This window comes from Perognathus longimembris, chromosome 9 (genome assembly GCF_023159225.1).
Source record: "Perognathus longimembris pacificus isolate PPM17 chromosome 9, ASM2315922v1, whole genome shotgun sequence".
NCBI classification, from domain to species: Eukaryota; Metazoa; Chordata; class Mammalia; order Rodentia; family Heteromyidae; genus Perognathus; species Perognathus longimembris.
In genome coordinates, this window is record NC_063169.1 from 28,912,917 (window position 1) to 28,918,916 (window position 6,000).

The following is a 6,000-nucleotide window of genomic DNA, read 5'->3' on the forward strand; positions in this document are numbered from 1 at the left end:
ATTTGACGAGCTGCCTCACGAGTAATATGAAATTGCTGACGTAGGGCACGACTGTTTTGATGGTGGGCAGCATGTGATTGCTTTGCCAAGTCAATTTGAGAAAGAAAAATTTGGGTAGCCTCATTTGTAATAGCATTGCCCTCCCTTAATGGTAAGAAGAGGCAAAGTGAAGTAATTTGTTGGAGGGACAATGTTGTGAAATTGTGCCCACAAAATTATCTCAGGCAGTGACCCAGGAATCACAAAGACTATAAAGCCATTCTTGTTGTTGTAAAGTATAGGGGATATAAATAACCTGTGGATCTCGTCCAAGATACTTACAAGATTCCACACGGCACATATGGACTAAGGTGGCTACCAATTCATAATAAGGTATTAATATTTTTGAAGGAGTAGCAGGCAAGGAAAGCCACAAAAGGGGTCCCTTCTGCCAAAGGACCGCTGTTGGAGAATGAGGTGTAGTTAAAATATAAGCTTCCCAAGGGGCTGAGTAATCTATATAATTTACATGTTGGGAAGAAATGGCAGAATTTACTATGCTCAAGGCTTTTGCTGCTTCAGTTGTCATTTCTCTGGGAGATGTAGGGTCAGGGTCCCCCTTCAACAGACCAAACAGAAGGAAAATTTTGGCGAGTAGAAGAGAGAGCCTATGCAAGGTGGGGCTGTTCGCCATGCCTTGGGGTAACACTAGCCAATGGCACCTTTTCATGGGTTCTTTAATATTTGTAGAGGGGACACTAAATGCAAAGCGTTTGCAATCTTGAGGAGCAAGAGGTATGGTATAAAAACAATCTTTTAAGTCAATTATAATTTTGTATGTATTTTGAGGAATTGCCATGGGAGAGGGCAAGCCCGGTTGTAATGCCCCCATAAGTTCCATGGTGGCATTCACTCGCCGGAGATCCTGTAGGAGTCTCCATTTGCCAGATTTCTTTTTAACAACAAAAATAGGTGAATTCCATGGGGAAGTAGTAGGAGCAATGTGGCCCAAGTCCAGCTGTTGGGCAACAACAATCTTTTTAATTGATAGGGGCCACTGATCCACCCACACCGGAGTGTCTGATAACCATGTGATAGGATCGGCATGAGGGACAGGACGAGCAGCAACCCCCGTTAAAAATATCCCAGCCCTTGTCTAGGAGGTCGGGGCTGAGGTTGAATAGGTTCTCTAATTCCTTGCTGATGACTTCCCAATCCTCCTGAGGGCAGTAGCCCTTGACTTAGGAGTTGACGAGTGACTGCGTCACTAGGGCTAAACAAATAGACTCCCATTTTTTTTTTTCATAATATCTCTGCCCCACAAATTTATGGGCAAATGTTCTGGAAAGCCCCAGAATGCCCCTCACCATCTCTCCAGTAAAGGATGGCACTGCTTTGTTGGGTGTCTGTGGCATGGCCAATCCCCTGCAAGGATGTAAGAGACGCAGTAAGAGGCCAGTTGGAAGGCCAATGTCTCTTGGCTATCACAGACACATCTGCTCCTATATCTAACAGACCTCGGAAGGGCTTTTCTTGTATATAAATTGTAAGCTCAGGCTTTCCCGTTTTATGTTTTGAACCCAAAATATGTCTGAGGACCCAAAACTCCTTTCTCACCTTTTAATAGATCAAATAAGGGTTTTAATTCAGCTGTGGACAATTTAAGATAAGGGTGAAGCCAATTAATATCTCCCAGAAATTTTTGAAAATCATACAAAGTACGCAAATGAGAAGTCTTAACCTGTAATTTCTGACTAGTAAAATAATAAGGACCCAAAATATGATCAAGAGGGATTTTTATTTTTCTCTGCCTGGGCTGGCTTTGAACTATCCAAAGAGTCTTAGCCATAAAAGCCCTTTTTATTTCCAATTAGAGCAACAGGAGAACAAAAGGAGTAGAGTTTACCTGTAAGTTGCTAAGAATTGACCAACAAGTAGTTGCCAGAGATTTGCTGTAACACTTAAAGAACAGCAGACTGAATGGGATCCATGTGCCATTAAATCAAATCATATTATTTAACCTTACCTTACTGGCACGTGAAAGAGAAAACAAATGAATAACAATAAAAGTCTCAGCTTCAGTGGATCTGAAGTGGCTGTGTCTTCCATCCCAAATTAGCAGGCCAGCAGGAGAGATGGTTTGCATCTGGATAATTCTGTAGTAGAGTTCCCTGGATAGGCTGTCACATTTCCTGCTTGTTGCCTGTAAATTTCTACACAGACTGGTTAAGGGCATTTTTAAACAGATTTTAGAAGGCTTGGGCCTTTTAACCATCTTTCTAGTCACAAAATCCACACAGATTGAAGGCTAACCAAGTCTGCTCTCTGTAGCAGTTTCTGAATCACAAACAACTCCCAGTTTGGAAGCCAACTGTGGAGGCAGCTTTCTGTAGCCATAGACTGCCACGGTCCACTAGCACACATGTCAACCTGTATCCTATAAAGCAAAATGTTAATTTGGGGTCCGGAAAATTTAGGTTAATAGTCACACCTGTGCAGTTATTTCAAAATGACTCTGGTCCCTTGATCTTAAAGAGTTTGAGAGCACCGCGAAAAAAGAGAAAAAAAAAATGGAGAAGCAAAATCTTAATCTATACCAAATAATTGTCAGGATTAGATGTACACTTGACTCTTAGCATAGATAGACATAAAGAATAACATACTGGTTGTACATCATTGCACTTATATCACGTGCTGTATATTAAAACCTTTTGGAGTTTTTCTTAGACACATTTGTTTGCACCCAAACATATCAGTTTGGGTTTAAAACCTGTTTTTTATTTTGTTTTTAAGTTTTACCAACACATAGACATAGACATAGACATACATACACATACAGACAATGTGCACACGTTTTGGGGCGCGCTTAGAATTGTTCTTTAATTGGCCATGTAAGTTTTTCTGGAATTCCAGTGGCAAATGATATTATTTTGCCTATATTCTAGAACCACGTGGTTAGATAGTAAAAAAAAAATCTTTTCAGCAAACCAAAATTTTCAGATCATCTGAGAAGCCACATTTTGAGAAACCAGTTTAGCTCACAAAGGGAGCATATGGGAGACAGGGTATGAACACAGACAGTGAGCTCACAGTAAGACACCTTCATCTTCCAGCATTTGAATTGTAAGGCACCTTTGAAATGCAAGGCCACAGGACTCCAAGTCTCTGCCCAGCCTCCAGGAATTTGGCATGCTTGTTACCTGGGGGATGGGCAGGCTTTCACTCCATCCAATCCTATTGTCTACCATGTGCTCAATGCTAGAGAAACTTATGATTTAGCCAAACAAGCAGAATTTAACTGAATCTCCAAAACTTAAACATCAATAACAGGAATAGAAAACCTTTGAGTCTTTTAAAGCAGATGTTAAACAAATATCAATACCCATCCTATGTCACAGGCAGGCAGGCAGAGTTTAGAGGGAGACAGAAAAAGAGACAGAGAGAACTTCATCTGCCTGAGCGCTCATAGAAGTTAGGTAAGTCCTGCAAAATATTCCAAATATATATGATTGGGCTCAAACTTGAGCAGCATTCCTGAAACAATTTAGACTTGAGGAGCAACCAGCTGAGCTGAACTAGAGATCAGTTATCTCCAAACACCCACAATTGCTGATCTCCTTGACCTAGCCCAGTGGATTTATGGAAAATGTAAGCTCCAGGCTAATGGTCACTCACCCTGGTTGGGGTTTTAAATCTGTCCTGGTGGATGGAAATAGAGCGCTTGGTCAGGACAAGTTACCTCGGTGGTGTTAGCATTTCCCTAGCCTCAGGTCCCTTCCGCCTGCTAGCAGCCTGCACCTAGGAGAGCTGTAAGTCTGCCAGGACTCCCTTTAAAGGAGTTTGTTGTTCTGGATGAAGCTGTGACAATAGAGCTATAACTGATTTTAACATAGTCTCAACATAGGTCAATCTATCTTTAATAGGCTTATAGAATAATTTCTCCTCAGAGTCTGAGCCATCTGAGTCTTCCTTAATGTCTAGCTCAGTGGGTTCAGGTCTTGTTAATTTTCTCAGCTCTTCCCAGGCAGCAGCATATGCTCCCAGAGCTGGGCAACACTCATCAGGTCCCTGTTCAGTTTCTCCAATCGACTGATCGAATTTAATCTATTCATGGCTAAGATCTAAGCAATCTCGGACCAGAAACCAAAGAATAATAGCATCCACTGAGGTTTTCTCAGGGCCAGTTGCATCATAATGTTCCCTTTTTTTTAATTTTATTTATTTTTTTTTCTAACAAGTTTTTAAGTTATTGGTTCCTTCCTCCAGGAACTGGGGGCATGCTTTCTCAATAAAATAAAAGAAACATTCTAAGTTACATTGGCCAACTTTCACTGCCCGGGCATTAAGCATGCCTTTGGGGGCCTGCATGTATAGCATGCGGCTATTACCTTGTCCCATAATTTATTACTCCCGACGATACACTCTCCTCCCGCTCTCCTTCCCAAGCATTCGGACGTCCTTACCTGAGCGGGGGTCACCTGCCGTCGATCCCAGGTCTTCAAGTCCCTGTTCCAGGCGCCAAACCTGCCGGGCCAGCTGGCAGGGGAACAGAAATCCTGACTGAGGGGCGGCAGGGATACGGAAAAGGAAAAATAAGGCAAGAGAAAAAAGACAAGAGACAAAGATTGGGTACGGGAGGTCTGCAGCCATAAGGTTGAACCTCAAGACTGCAGCAACAGTTTATTCTTAACTTCCAGCTTATATGCAGTTTTGGAACCAGGGAATAGCATAGGGTTGTTAAAATTCCAGAACACAAAGAGGCTTTGAAGTTTACAACATTTGATTACAGTAAACACAAGGTAACAAAGCAATTCCGGACAGTGGCAGTGGACTTTGCCTTTAGCATATCCTGGCGGTAACAGCACAGCCAGAGGTGAAAATGAACCTAGGTGCAAGTTTGACTCCCGACATCTTGGCGACATCGGCACAGCCAGAGGTCAGGATGAGCTTAGCTGCTAGCTCGGCTCCCGACAAAAGACTAGATAAATGGAATTGCATCAGACTGAAGAATTTCTGCATGGGAAAGGCATAGATTTCAAGATAAATAGAAAAACCACAGAATGGGAGAAGATATTTACTAACTATGCAGCAGACATAAGCCTCATATCTTAAAAAATACTCAAAGCTCAAAACGTTAACCCCCACTCCAAACACAAATCCTCAGAGAAACAACTCAATTAATAAATAGTCTAAAGACAGAGATTTCTCCAAAGAAGAAATAAGAATGGCCGATAGACACATGAAGAAATGTTCAACATCTCTAGCCATAAAAGAAATGCAAATAAAAACAACATTGAGATTCCACTTCACCCAAGTTAGAATGTCCATTATCAAGAAAACAAGAAAACTAACAATAACAGATGCTAATGGGGATGTGGCCAAAAGGGAACACTACTACATTGTTAGTGGGAATGTAAACTTGTTCAGCCACTCTGGAAATCAATATGGAGGTTCCTCAAAAGACTGAACACAGAGCTTCCCTATGACCCAGCAATCCCACTTCTGGGCATTTATCCAATTGACCAAAAAACAGGCTACATTAAAGACACCAGTATGACCATGTTCACTGCAGCATTGTTTACCGTAGTCAAGGTATGGAATCAAACCAGATGCCCTTCAGTGGATGAATGGATCAAGAAATGTGGTATATACACACATGGAATTATATGCTTCCATCCAAAAGAATATTGCAGCTGGGATGTAGCTCAGTGGCAAAGTGCTGACTAGCACATACAATATCCTGGGTTCGGTCCCCAGTACCAGAAAAGAAAAGATGAAGAAGAAGAAGAAGAAGAAGAAGAAGAAGAAGAAGAAGAAGAAGAAGAAGAAGAAGAAGAAGAATGATATTGTACCGTTCATAAGGAAATGGAAAGACTTAGAAAAATGTATATACTAAGTGAAGTCAGCCAGACCCAAAGAAACAGGCTGCATGGTTTCCCTCATTCGTAATAATTAGAATGAGCCTATAAATCTACAAGTAAACCCAATGGACAGTAAAAGACAAGTAGTTACACCTGGACT